The sequence below is a fragment of the Salminus brasiliensis genome, chromosome 22 (assembly GCF_030463535.1).
Source record: "Salminus brasiliensis chromosome 22, fSalBra1.hap2, whole genome shotgun sequence".
Taxonomy (NCBI): Eukaryota; Metazoa; Chordata; class Actinopteri; order Characiformes; family Bryconidae; genus Salminus; species Salminus brasiliensis.
Window position 1 is genome coordinate 13,955,242 of NC_132899.1, and position 15,911 is coordinate 13,971,152.

Here is a 15,911-nt window from a genome sequence, read left to right on the forward strand (position 1 = left end):
CCACTATACAATCACATGAATACTGAGCACTTTTTAAATTGTCATCAAAGGAGCTTCAAGAACATGTCAAGATAGTTGTAATAGATTTTAAACAGCCCAATTTGAAGTAACCTACAGAAAATGTAAAGATGTGTCCACAACGTGCATCTGCATGTGCATGGAATGGAATCTAACCTGTTTTGGAGTTGTTACCACTAGTGGCATTGTCAGTATGGCACGGGTGAGGGAAATGCTGGATTCCAGCAAATCCCAGATGCAAATTTCAAACCATCAGTTGCAACGCTTCTCTGTGAGGTTCCTCTTTGACAAGTTGTGCTGAAGTGTATTTGTGCATAACCAAGGCTTTTATTAACAGGGTTGATCTGTTTGTTTATTGTCCATGAAGTGTTAAAGCACAATTTAAAAGGCAATTGTTTTGAAAAGACTAGAAACTATGGAGAAATGTGAGGTTTTGACATGACCTACATGTGTAATAGGTAGGAAACTAAAACTCAGCATATATTATATGATTATTTCTGTAACTTTTCATGTAACTTCTAAGAATGCATGGGCTTTATATCACTCTAGCACATGCCTGGCATTAGGCATGGTGTCAATAGGTTGATGTCCTAACCTATTGGCAGTATTTCTGAGCAAGGGCTAGATAAGCTGTGTTTGTGTGCATTTGTACATCTGTGTCAGGAATGGGTGCAACTTAAAGTAGCTGAATGCATCCATTAGCCACATCTTCATATATCCTTCACATATTTGTTTGCTTGCAAGCAAGAAAGTTCATTTTTGTAATCAATTGCAGTGTATAAAAAAAACTGTTTGCCATTGGTTTACTGGAGGTTCCACCATTATTATATGATATGATATGATTATGGATTTTTTTTTTTCCATAATTTTGAATTTCCTGAAATTTTATTTTGGACTATTTTGTGCCATTGCCCAATCAACCAACAGGCCTTGACTCTGTCTAGTAAAATCTTTTATTTTGTAAAAACACACAGGAAAGAAAAACGTGAAACTTGAAAAATAAATAATAGTTATATACTTACTATTGTCTTGTGCTGAACTAGGAAGTATCAATTGTTAGTTCAAGAGCGTAGATTTTACATAACATTTACACATTTCATATCTAGTTCAGAATTTTAATTTAGCATGTCATGGAAGTGGATTTTACTCATCAAATTGCCACATTTTCACACTCATATATTGGACCCTAACCTGAAAGAAAATGTCATTTGTTTTAAATTAGCATACACTCTCTGAATGCATGACTGGAAAATCTGACAGTGTAATGGAGCATGTGTATTGTGACAGTCTTATTATACAATCTTTTATTAGAGTAAATTACCAACTTCACACCACATTGTCTCACTCCCCTGTGAAGCACAGAACTGCAAAATAACGTGGATGCATACTGTATGTGATGGTAAATTAGTCTACATCATGATCCAACACACCTGCTCTACAGTACACTGTAAATAATATATTATATTGCGTTCAGGTAAGGCATGCACTCTTCATGGGCTAATTTACTTACAGGATGTAAGTAACACCGATGTACAGACATGATTTGTTATGCAACCTTCCACCTTAAGGTTGTCCCATTAGCTATGCTGTCACTGATCTACCGTCCTATCGTAATCCAACAGGCTTGGCATTTTAGTCATTGTCCATTATGTGCAGATATTATAGTACTATAATAAACAGTGAATGTTCGCTGTCTTCTAGACCTTCTTCCATTCAGGCCATTCAGGCCAAACCTTTAGACTTAGTGTTGGGTTGCCATCTCAGTCCACTGACTCTTGGACAACAGATCAGTGACCTGGAACTTTTCTGATAAAAGAAATGCAAAAGCATGAAACTGCTCATTGTATAACATAATGGCCAGGAAAAACTCTCTTCCTTCAGGACGAACAACTACAATTCAGGAAGGCCAGAAAAAAAGCCTGAAATTTGGACTCAACCCTGGTTTCTAATTATATGTTCTTTCACATGTGGCTAGTGCGTTTTCTTTGTATGAATTAGAACTTCAGGAGCACAGAAAACAGTACGTGTGTCCTCAAAACAACTTTGCCTTTGGTCTCAGCTACTGTGGGATTAACATGTGGCTGTTGTTTGAACCTATGGCTATAGGGGAAATGAGTGAGAAACAAGTGCTTTAACAAGTCAACTAGAGTTAGGTTTTACATTGTTAGCTAGTACTACATTAGATCACACTGGACTGCGCCAAAGAAAAAAAGCTAAATATAGGCTAAGTACTCTGAGACTAAACGTACATGACTTAAAAAAAAAAAAAAAAAGTCAAAAACTATAAACTTCCATGTCCAATCAAAAATACTGCAGTAAGTGTTCAAATTAGGATCTACAAGTAAAATAGTGAAACAAAAGCACATGCCAAATCCAAAACATTCTGAAACATGTGCACATGACAGTCCAGCTACAGTCCTTACTTCTGAGATTTTCCTGGAAATCTTGTATTTACATTACTATACTATATTGTACTATACCATAGTGTAGAATAGCTTAGTAAACTATACTGTATACTAAATGTACAGCAATGTCCCCCAAGTAACACTTGGTACCACTGTGGTAGTAGCCTCAAGGGTACATCTACAAGACCTTTAGTAAAAAGTAATGAAAATGTACAAATATCACCTATCAGTGGAAAGATAATTGTAGTGTACCATAACCCTACCTTCATGTATGGGGCACCATTTGACCCTAAGGACATTGCTGTACATTTAAGCATGCATTTACAATATTTGTACATAGAAAGACCTTTTTTGGTTACAATGTAGCCAGCAGATTGGATAAGTATTTTTAAATATGTAATTTCTCATTTGAGACACAAACTGACTTAAACATTTCATATTGTTTACAGATTGTATGTAATGTAATCTGTAAGATCAAGATTAGGCATGAATGAGGCAGAAATAATGTCATGATTATGTTTATTGTGAGCATTTTATTATTTTCTCTGTATTCTAATTAGTTTGGCATGTGTACAATATATGTACATTTGTACTGTAAATTGAAGTTAATAATATTGAGAAGTGTCTCTTTGCAGGAGTGATTTTTTTGAATGCTCTGTCAAAGTTTGAATGTTGTACACCTTCTCTCTTGCCGAACTGTGTCTCACAAGTGTGTTGGTCATTTTGTCACACTGGGATAGAAAGATGGGTTTGTTAGCAGTGAAGGAATAGTTGACAGTAGACTCAGTACCCCAATATTTATTTGTATATTTCTTGATTAACTCTTTTAGAAATTATATTTAGATATTTGAATTAATTTATTAATGTTGAAATGTTTTTTTTTAAATTCATTCAGTTCAAACCTTATATGCAGAAGGAGTGGTGTTCAGAGTCGCAGCACAGCTCTCCAGGCAGTTGGAGCCAAGAACCAAGTCCTGGGGCAGATTGTTAATTTCTGGAAGAGAATTTTCCACACTTGCTTATGTTATGGGCACTATTTGTTATTTATTATTAACTATTATTTATTTAGGAATCTCTCTCTCCTTTCTACAGTTGAGAGTGGTGTGAATGTAATCAGTAGGGAGTGCTAGAGTGCAACACTGTTCTGTAGACTTACTGCCCACCACTCAGCGCCCACATAACAACACTTCATTATTATGCTAAAACGGCTTGTTTCATCCTGCTGAAACGCTGATTGTTTCAGACAGCATTCCTGGGCATGGTGGATGTGGGCATTGTTCATATTTACATATAGGGATATACAGTATGTAAAATATGCACTTGGCATATGAAAGTTAAAATCTTTTTTTCTAAGTTTTTCTAAGATGTTTGTTCACTGCAGCCAAACAGGTGTAGGTCTAGAGTGACAGACCTGGAGTGTTGATTCTGTCAAGATTCGTTTGTCAATCAACAGCACGATGGACGTTGCCGGTATTCAGACCAGATGAACAAGGGCATCAAAAGGTGTGATGACATACTGCATGCAAACGGTCACATGCTTCAGTTGCTCATCAAATGAACACAAACGTCCAGCCAGGTGAGTCTGAAGGGTCCATCTACTTATTGGATTTAGCACTATGGGAAATGCCCTCTGAATAACACAGCAATGTTTACTACTGCCACCCTTGAGAAGTGCCCTGCCACACCAGCTCAAATATAAGCTTTGAGCTCAAAAGAAAGACACACTGGAGTAGGTTAGTTTCATATTTTTATTTGTTTAGTCATAAAGCATTACTGAATATTTTATGTGTGCGAGTTCAGCTGCTGTTCACTTCAGTTATTAATGAAGTGCTGGTATGATTCTTTTTCTAAGTTGTAGGTGAATAGTGAGGTGTAGTGTTTATTATTACACTACACAGCAGTTTCACAGACATCCAGGTCCGAACCTCTTTTGAGCAAGCCAATGGTGACCACTCTCTCAGATTAAGAGGAAGAAACCTTGGGAGGAACCAAGATTCAAAAGTGGAAACCTATCCTCCTCTGGTCAACACCGCATAGCACTACAAATAATAGAAGAGCAGTAGAATAAATGGTCAGTGTTTAGAGTGAGATAATGAAGAACTATGGTCAATGTGAATGCATGTATGAGTTATGAAGATGTGAGTGAGCGCAGGACACAGGCTCTGTTTTATTGTGAGAGGGGCTGACACTGGTGTAAGGTCCATTCATGCTAAACAGTCACATGCACAACCATGCAGTGTCAATCTGCTGTGAAATACGGATGTGTAACTGTGAAGAACCTTTTAAAAAGTCTGAAGAACCAAGCCTTGATGGTTTTTAACCAAACCCTTTAAATTACCTTTATTTTCGAGGATTCTGGTCAGACTGGAGCTACAGAGGCATTAGTCAGTATATTTAGTCTCTTGTTCAAATAAATGATACCAACATGGGCACGATTAGTTTTACCTTCATAACCACTGTTGGTTCTGTCAATCAAGTTATTTCCAGTCCAAAATTGCAAGGTGGACACACAGTCATTGTAGATGAGTCACTGTTTTCTCTACAATATTTGAAGAGCACTTGTTCATTTCCTTGTAATGTTTTTATTTATTTATTTATTTTCCTCTGGGCTTTATGGAACAGTAAGGCTTAAATCAAATCAGGAAGCAAAGCATTCTCAGGTTTCTTCTCCAAAAAAAGGAGACTGAGGAGAGGAAAATGCCAAAAAAATGTTGGAAGAGGAGGCTGAGGCAGAGAATGACAGAGATCTACAGTGGAGGAAGGTGGAGGAGGAGGGGAGGAGGAAGTGAAGGGAAAAGAGATTGATGTGCAGGCAGAAGGGGTTGATGCACAGGGAAGAGGAGGACAACAGTGTCAAGGCAGCATCAAGTCATAAGGGACCCAACACAGTAAATGGGGGGACCACATGGCATGCCGGTGGGGAGCACTCGGGGCCTGAGGGGAGTTAGAAAATAAATGTCTGTTATTTTCTCTTTTTTTAATAGTGTTTTGATTCTCTGCAAGGTTAACATGATGCTTGTGTCATTTTTATGTCACAACAAACGGTTAATTATGTGAAATGTTAAAGAACAAATTGTCCAAATTTTCCAATCACCGATTTTTCTATGATATTTAGATAGATTCAGCTCAATAAGCTTTCCCATTGGTTGGCTTAGTAAAGAACTGAAGCAGACCTATTAACCACCAACCATAATTAGAAGCTGACAGAGGAATTAGCCGGTCACGTTTTAATTTTCAGTAGGTGTGAAAATACGTCACGCTTGGCCTTCTGGAAATCTTAGTTATGTCACAGATTAAATATGAGCAGTAGCCTTACCAGATTTCCGTCAGTTTTTGAAAAACAGAAATGGCAGGGGTTTTCCTGGGACTCTTTACTGAAAGAAACTGTCTATTCATTCATTCAGGTATCTTGTATGTATGTTACACAATTCAAATCAAACATGCTTCAGATGTTGGTGTTTGTGTGGTGGTTGTCAAAAGCGTATGTGACTGCTTGGTTGAGTTACCTGGTAAGGGTAAACAGAATTGGACCTAAACCTCAGCTCAGCCTAAACACTGCAGAAGATGATCGTACCAATTTACTTGTTTTACCTACCTTTAAAAATCATTTACTTTTTTTGCACTGAATAGCTACAGCTATCTAGATCAGTAGGTGGCTATAAACATTCAGTTTTACTCTTTCAATGTTTGTGTTTAAGCCAGAATGTCAAAAAATACATTACGATTAGCTAAGTGCTAACATTTTAACTAGAACAACCTCATCTCAAGAGGAAGTCGTACATATGTGATTAAAAGACCATTTCAAAATTCATACAATATGTACCAAATATAGGTGGACCATTGTAATTATGCATGCATTACAAATGCTACCCAGACAACCTATGGACTTTTCCTTAAACCAAATCTAATTCTAATCTAGACATAGGCAAACTTAACCTAACCCTAATCTTACCCATAACCATAGTAGAATGTGAAATTCTGTAAGTTTCTGTCTATAACAGAGAAAAGCAGAATGCTCTGGTGTCTTTATTTTCTTAATTTTACATGACTGACTGGGTTGTGTGTATTTGGCAAAACAGCGCCACACGTGGTTGGGAGATCCTTGCGAAATATTGTGAAATATGTACGGGGAGCTCCTTGTAAATTGTAGAATATATATACAAATTATCAGACAGAAGCTCCTTGTGAACTGTAAATGTAGTACAATATGTTCATGCAAATTGTTTACATTTCTTGGGGTGCACTTTACCCTAAATTACCATTACCATTCATATGGATTACATATGGATATGGTCCTCTGTGGTATCTCTTTTTTTTTTTTTTTTTTTTTTATTCTTTTAAAAAAATCTTTAAAAAGGTTCTTCATCCTTGCATGTTTAATTACTTATATGGCCCAATTGAAACATTCAACATTCACAGTTTGTTCAGGACTTGTGGTCGCAGTATGTACATCTTCAACGTTTTCAGGCACAGCTATTGTGATGCAGTCCATGATACATGGAAAGGGACGTTTTGAGAATAGTACATATATGCTGTCCATGCTTTCAATATAAAGAGCCAACTTCTTGTAATACATCTCTAGAACAGCTCATACATTTCTGCAGAAAGAAAGAAAGATATTTCTATCATTCTTTCTATTGCTACCTTTGCTGAGTATAAGCAATAACCCAGGACATGAGGCTGTCCTCAGTAGCTTCGGTGTGCTATAGCACAAATAAAGAGGGAAATGTATTGTTTTCTTATGTGCAGAAAGACCTGAGGCGTATTGGGCAATTGAGGGCATATTATGATATTATGAATGGATTTGGTGGCAGAGAGTGCAGTTTGATTGTGCTGAAATTGCCTCTGTGCTGGCACTCTGCAGGTGGACCGGGAAATATACATGATCTATGTGGTTTCATTCAGTGAAGAGGCTGAAGGGGAAAAAAAGAAAGATCATCTGTAATTTTCCCAGCCCCATGATATCTCCTGAGCTTGCCTAAGGGGATCTGTATGGGGTTATGTTCATAATGTAGCTAGGGGTCAGAATATGATTGGAAACATCAAATTGTGATATGACAAGCCATTTTTTGGAGGGAGGGCGCTGCCAGCTTAATGCCACTTTAATGCTACATTAATGGCACAGTTGAAGGGTAACTGCTGAATGTCAAGCAGTGTCAGTGTGTCGTTTCTAGCTATAAGCCATAGGTTAGTCTTGATGCAGAAGGTTCAGAAGAAAATCTGCTGCAGCTCAGTTACTACTAAAAGCTCTCAGTGGAATTCTGAACAGTGTGCTATATTTATACTGTGTGGACAAAAGTTTTGGGACACCTGATCATTCATTATCCCCCCAAAATCAAAGATTTAAAAGTATTTATCCTACTGTTGTTGGGGTAACTGCCTCTACTGTCTACTAGATTCTGGAGCATTGCTGTGAGGATTTGATTGCATTCAGTGACAAGTGCATTGGTGAGGACGTTTGTGTTGGATGATCACCACTCTAACTCCGCCCCAAAGTCTTGGATAGAGCACCATCATTCCAGAGAACACAGTTCAACAGTAGCCCTGTAATTAAGGCCATGTCCACACATATCTAGATATTTTTAAAAACATAGTTTTGGCCTCGCATCCACACGATCACAGCATTTTAGGCGATTAAAAACATGTACAGTTTAAGAACTTGTTTTTCAGTGTTTTTGTGTGAACAGAATTAAATGATTAAATTAATTAACAGCAGATTGATCTGTAAATTACTATGTTTTGAAATGCTTCAGCTGTGTTGTAATCACTCTTAAAAATAAAGGTGCTACAAGTGTGTTTTTGAGCGATGCCACAGAAGAAGCACCATAAAGAACCATTTTTGTTCAACAGATGTGGGCTTGTGAGGAAGAAACGTTGTTTATAGAAGCAAAACTGTTTTTTATGGTATTACCCAAAGATCTCTTTTGTAGTGCTCAGGGTGATTTTGTTTTGCATCTAATGTCACCCAAGATTTTATTCATTGATTTATTTTTACTGATGAAAAGGAAATACACACTTTTGCATGATGTGACTCAAGAGTACAGGGAGTTCAATAATAGGCAGCTTAATATGCTGGGACTATTGTTATTTGTAGTAGTATTTATTTATTTAATCAGTTGTCTATAAAAATGTTAATAGAGTTCCCTGACCTCATGTGCAGATGTCACACAGACTCTAGATAAAAGTTGTCATATTTTTGCAAATACCAGGCAGTGTGGGCAGGTGGATTATATGGTATTTTACCACAATGTACATGCTGTTATTATGTGTTGAACAATGTGTGAATCCCAGCAAGTGCATCATTCTTTTTTTTTTTTTTTTTTTCTAAAATTGTTTTTGTAAAACATCAATGTCTGTCATCTTGCTACCATTAAAGCATAGCTGAGGCAATAATGATTCATTCGCTGTAGCATGAAACATAATGTTCAAAACACACTCATCTAAAACCATCTGACAGAAAACTTTGGGTTGTTAATATTGAACCAAGTCCTGAAGTTCCAGATGGCGTGTTTTGAATTCAAAAGGATGAAGAGCAGAAGTAGTGATGGAAGCAGTGTTTTTGTGGTTAAACAATTTCCAGTTTGTTCTGAAAAAGAAAAAAGGGTGAAAAAAAGATTGCTTGCAGCAACAGCTATTTCTCACAACTACTAAGAACCTGTTTCATGAAACAAAAGAGAGCCAAAAAAAGAAAAAGGAACGAAAAAAACACACCTACCATTTTCCCGGAAAACAGGCTAGCTGGCATATCAAAGAACACATTGTGCTTCTGTCTGAGCTACAGGTAGGGGGGAATCTTTTAATCTCATTGTCATATATGAAGTCTGCGTCTTTCATCTTTCACACAGCTCAGAGATGCAGTGTTGAGAGTTGGACTGAGTTTGGCACTTGCACTGAACCTTTACTGAGAGAGCAGCGCATCCCAGGAGGCAGCAGCAGCCACGCTTTTGCAGAAGCCTCTACCTTTGGTATAAAATATGCGCATCAATCTTTTATCTTCAGTCGGCCTTTAAGAGTGAGCTAGCAGCTATCGGCAGTTCCCAGGAACGGAGGGAGAAAGGGAGTGAGGCGTGGTGGGGAAGGAGGACAAGAGAGAGGGAAAGAAAGGGAGGTGAGAGAGAGAGAATCCAGCCAAAGATAGGTTCAGTAAGAGAATGAAAGGTGAGAGAGAAGGATAGAGTGGAATGGAGAGAGAGAAGTCTTTCACACAAATTTGCCTCTGACTGGTGCTGAAGAGAAGCGTCTGGCTTTATATATTTATTTTAGGCCAGCTCTTACGTAAGCCCTGGATTTCTGCACTATTTGCCCGCCTGCCATGAGAAAATTAACCGATCCAGTTTAAGACAGACGGCAGAGTAAAGAACAGGGCTAAAACTTCAAGATTGACGTATGGAAATGACCTATGCTCTGATTGGCTGTCCTGTGTTGTATATGCAAAATATAATCCTCACAACTTCAGCACGAGTAGCAGGAAACTGACTAGGGTTGAATACACTATGTGAAATGTGCTGTGACTAATACATTTAAAACAGCTTTTCTTCCTCTTGTAAAGCAGACAATTAGAGATGCACATTTGTTACGTAACAGTGACAATCATAGGCTTCAATTTCTCATTACTCCTACTAACTAAATAACTTGCACATTAAGTATGCATACATAGATCCTTATTCAGTAAGTAATTTTAGATTACTAACTGATTAATAAATCCAGGATTTAACGGGTTATTAAGAGCCAACCTCTCCTGGAATGAATATTGTTTTCCAAATATGTCATGTTATTGTTTTCTACTCTTTGCTAGCAAGACACCTAATTTTCCTAAATTGGAAGGGAAGAGATACTTGGTTAACGTTTATAAAATTGTGAATTTAAGACACAAAATATGTTATCTGATTGAAAAGACACTTGATACATTTTTTTACAATCTAATATATAATTTTATAAGACTAGACAGGCCCTAGGTGACATTGTTTACCTTCTATTTCTATTTATTTCAGTTGGAAATGATTTAATATTCCTGAAATATGTGATGTATAAATGTATTACTTTTTATGCTGATTATTATTACAATGTTTGATTTGTGTATTTATTTATTTTTTTATTTATACATTTTAATTTAATTAGGTTGTATGTTTGTCAGGGTTTTTTTGTTGTTTCTTTAATTTAGGTATTGTATTTAGTTATGTTGACATTCATTTGTTTTTATACTTTTGCTTTAAATGGAAAGAGAAGCATAGAGGTGTCTTGTGGGGGAAGGCATGAAAAAAGAAATAGTTGTACTGTGTAATTGTACACTGTTGATATTGGTGATTTCTGAAAAGGAAACAATAGTGTAATGTAAAGAATTGCCCAGTGTTGTTTATTACAATAGAGTTCTCGACCCCTAGAGTTCCCTGCACAGTAGTATTAAGCTTTCCCACCTTTTGTATCAGGGAAAGTTCCAGGATTCTGTTCAGGGCAGTGGAAAAAAAAACAGATGTAATTATTTTGCTATGTTCTTTCTCTGTCAGCTGGAGATGTGGCATGGCTTAGGTGATCCTCATTAGAGCGCTGAGAGGAGCTTAGCCGACTGTTTGGTCTGGGCGCCCCTGAGGACTGGCCATTCAGCTACAAGCTAAAAGACCAGCCATGCTTTTCCATCCATCTGGAGCTTGCCGTGCTGAACGAGGGATGCCAGCGGTGCAGTGCCAGGCTTTGAAGGCCTCTTTGTGTGCTCTCTGTATTTTCTGTGGTTTGGCTCTTTTGTGGAAGTGGAAGTGCTGCAAAATGCATCTGAATGGTGGTCATTGGGTAAAGACATAAGTGAAGAATCTGCTGTGCAAGTCTTTTGGTCGAGGCCAGGAGTTATGATATTTTCTAACGTGCTATATTTTTAATGAGTGAGACCTCAAATCTACCACATGTCTGAACCCTAGGGAGAAACACTTTTAGAATGTGCACATTTGTCTCTATTAGACTAAAGTTCAGTCAAACTGTGACATGGATTCCAATTTGCAAATATCAAATTAGACCTGGTTTTACACCCCGTCTCCAACCTCCCACACAATCTTCAACACACTCCGCACAAATAAAAGACAGTTCTGGCTTTTTTCCATCGAGATGGGCCACTATTCTGACCACCATGACCCTACATAGATTTCCTCAGTTATGCACGATTTGAGTTTCTGACCTCACGATAGCAGCTAAAGACCTGTGGAGGAAGCCAAGCATGACTGGCAACCGGGACAAAAATGTTCATTTCCTGATAATGTGAGCCAGACGTATCTGCTGCCTAACATACAGGCACTTACAGTAACATACGGACAGCCAGCAGACAGCCGAGCGCTATCGCCATATAGAGAGGAAATTAATTGGCGTAGTTTCATTGTCCTCTGACAGACTGAGGAGAGCGAGATGGAACAGGAGAAAAAAATGGCAAGGAGAATAATTTAATACTGTTACAGATCACTGACTGCGTCATTGAACATCTTTCAGGTCATATGGTGAGTCTACATCTCTTCGGTTTACTCTGTGTTCATGTGTTCAACAGTCAAGTTGATAAGACTTACAGTCTGTTTGTATAGCCGACTAAAAGTGCTGGATAAGGAAAAATACTTTTAGCAGGGTCAAACATAATATTAACAATTATTGTTCATTAATGTTCATTAAAAACATTTAAAACTGATTCTTATGGCAGCTTAGTTTCCATGTTTGAGTGAATGGTTTAGAAATCGTAACAGATTACAGGTCAAACTTATATTTTGAAAGGGAGTGAAGGTTGGGTAGTAATGAAATACACCTAATTTAAAAAACTCATCTGTTAGACTACTATTTAACAATAGGATGATTGTTAGCAAAGATTACATTACATCAGGGATTTCAAACATAAGAATCGGGCTGATAAATACATTCAGAATCCATATTCCCAATAGCAACTGTTTCCTTGAATTCAGACACTTATTAAAAGGAATCCACTCTTCCTAAAAACCAAACTGACCCAGCTCTGTAGATGTGAACAGGGAGACAGCAGATAGAATCTTTCACCTGGGGGTGGGATAACTCAGTCAAACTGGCAGGAATCTCTATTTCTAATGGAGGGTGGGATAACAGACAGTCAAACTCAGATGCATAACCAATCATAATCTCCATTTCAGGAGGGGTGGGATGACTCCGAAACAATGAAACCTGTGTGAGGTCTGATTCCAAGAGAGATCTGCCTCAGCTCATTCATTAGGTAAACATGTTTGCTTCAGTCATAAACTAATGTGAACACACTTGTTCACAGTCTATGTTCCACAGTGTCTGGAGGTCACTAAATGTCCACCACAGTACTTTAGTTCCACAAAGAATCTTTTTTGTAAAGATGCTGTGAGTGAGAAAAACCTTTAAATTGTTGAAGAACCTTGACATTGACTTCAAATAAATGAAGGTTGTTCAGACACAGTTTTTTATCAAGAACATTCTTTCTGCAACCAAAATCAGTTATATGGTATTAAACAAGGAACACATTTTTTTTAAAGTTTGTATTAGGCAAGTGCCTTGATATTGTACTGTATATTAAGTATTATGAACTGTTCAATAAACGTAAGATTCAGGGGGTTAGTGAAGAACCTTAATGAACTATCACAGGAAGAAATATTGTTTTTCAGGTCAATTCAAAACCATAACGTAAGGGTAACCCTTGCCATTGTCCATCAATAGCAAGCAACCCAACCGAACACTGTTTAGTACAATACAACGATGTCCATTGACGTCACTGTTCAGTGTATTGATATAAATACATGAACATAAAATAAATAAAATAAGATCTATAAATGAATAAAAATGGCCAAAAGCTAAACGCGAGCTGCTGTTGCTAAGCAACATAATGGTCAAAGATTATTTCATGAATGCAATGGGTTTTCTTTTGCTGCATTCATGCAGAATTGATGTATGCAGTCAGATGTGTGTATATATTGGATATTGTACAACAGCTTTGAATGTGGCTCCATAAGATTTGAGAAAATGAGAGATGTTGACAAGTTTCTTCCTGCATGTCTGAGTTAAGTCATGATTCTCGAGTCTCTGGGGTATGAGTCCAAGTCTAATCTCTTTAGTAGTCTTTAGTAAAGATTTTAGTCTGGTTATTAAACTCCCAGTAAAAACCTGAGTGAATTATTAAATTAGTGAAATATTCTACAGAAAGGGAAGACTGCTTTATTGCTAGATTAATACACAGAATAAATATGGTAGTATTTGGGACACAGTTTTAGCAATCTTTTTGCAAGTTTGTGAACCGCACACCGTGTAGCTTGATTTAGGGCGTGTCAGCGTGTCTTTGCTATCTCAACGGCGGGAAAATGCATGTACTGCCCAGGTTGTTTTGGGTCAGTGGCGACCCTGTGTTTTCCAATGCCAAGATAGCTATACGTTTAAGTTTAACTTTCTTGCTGATCAGGGATAAAATCTTCTTTTTTGGCACTTTCCCTTTTAAAAATAGGGTGAGCTGGACTGGGAAACTGGTGATGTATTTTTTATTAACCAAAAAAAATAAAAAGTTCCAAGGAAAAAGGAAAAGGCCGCATTTTTCATTTGCTGTGACTCAAGTGTGACACAAGTCTGATTTGTACAGCTGGTACCTCATGCATGCATGTACAACATTGCATGAAATGACTAAAGTACATTTTGCTTTCTTTGGCTCTGACCCCATCCAACCCACCTGCCCCTTCTCCCCATTGCTTTGGAACACTGTGGCCCTGGCACAGCATAGCATACACTTGCTGTCTGAAGGTTCATTGACCAAAACACAAGACAATGGGAACGTCCAGAAAGGCTCAGTGCAGATCTGAGAAGGAAGGTCCTAGATTTGTAAGTCGAGTCAATTGTCTTTTCAATCAGCTTCTTAACTGTAGATTCCGAGATTCCAACAAAATCAAACAATTGTACATAAGTGCTAATTATTGGGAGGTGTAGCCACTTTGCCAAGGTCTGGAAAAAGACCCAAACAGTCACCCAAACAATTGGTATGGAGGGTATAATCTGAGAACCACCAAAACACAAGCCTGTCATGAACTAGAAGCTGCTAGAACACCAGTGTTACTGTCTACAGTCAAGTAGGTTTTACATATCATCAGACTGAAAGGCTGCCATCTAACAAATAAGCCCCTGCTCCAAAAACACCACCTTCAGGTGCAACTAAAGTTTGCAGCTGACCACGTGGACAAAGAATAGATAGATAGGTAGATGAGAGGAATATTGAGTTGTTTGGTCACAGTGACCTGAGGTGTGTTTGGAGGAGTAAAGGTGAGGCATTCAACCCCATTCACACGGCCAGTAATCTAGCTAAACTACTCTCTAAAGCAAGAATGAGAGTTTGCAAACAAAGGTCCAGCTATCATGACAGACAATGCTGTGAATGTGACCCGTGCAGTGGAATTAACCAACTTGTTGCACATTGGATGTTTCGCCCACACACTCAATTTAGTCTCACAGGCAGCTCTCAAAAGTCCATCTGTTGTGAGTTTGCTTGGCCGAGTGAGGCGCATTGCATCATTTTTTTTCATCGTAGCACTACAGCAAGCCACAAAGTCAAAGAGTTCATATAATATTTTTAATAATGGTAGGTTAAGTGTTCCTTGTACATTTACAATGTTAGAAAATCTCTTCATATTCAAACATGACATATTGTAACTGAAATATCCTTAAATGAATCGATATTGAATTGAAAAGATTAGAATCGGAAATCGAATTGAATTGGAATTGTATCGATACGGGAAATCAGTGGTGATACCCGGCCCTACTGGTAGCATCATGTGCTGGGGTTAATCTGGAACTGGTACACTGCACAACATCTATATAAAAATGAAGAAGAATTCCGCATAACCTCAAACCATTAGGCACACTGTTCAAAATTGGACAATGATTGGATCTTCCCACAGGACAGTGACCCCAAACACACATCAAAAGTGGTTGTGGAAAGAATAAAGCAGGCTAACATTTTGGAATGGCCTTCTCAAAGTCCTGACCTTAACCCTTTGAGAAATACTTGGACTGTGCTTAGACGTGTGATCCATGCCAGGAAATTTCACTGAACCAATTCTGCCAAAAAGAGTGGTTAAATATCCCTCCAAAATTCAGCCAGAAGCTTGCTGATGGTTACCAAAACATCTGGTCAGGGTGCAACTTCCTAAAGGACATATAACCAAGTATTAGTTGTACTGTATATATGGTTCTGACCCTAAGTGTATCATTGTGACCCTTTGTTGATTTCAGAAAACCTCCTACAAATAAAAACTTGGGCACCAAATTGTTGTTTTTACTCTATTTAATGATGCGTGTTGGCCCCTAAACCCAGCCAAAGGGTCACCCTTTGCAATGGAGATTCAGCTTCTCCAAACCACTGAACACTTTATATAGAATTCTGGTCACTTCTTTTGTTACTCCACCTCCTTCCTCTTGTCCTCTCTGCCCCTCTCTTGGTGACAGTTTCATCTTGTGGCGTTCCTTATCACCTTCCACATACGGTCAGGTGCACCA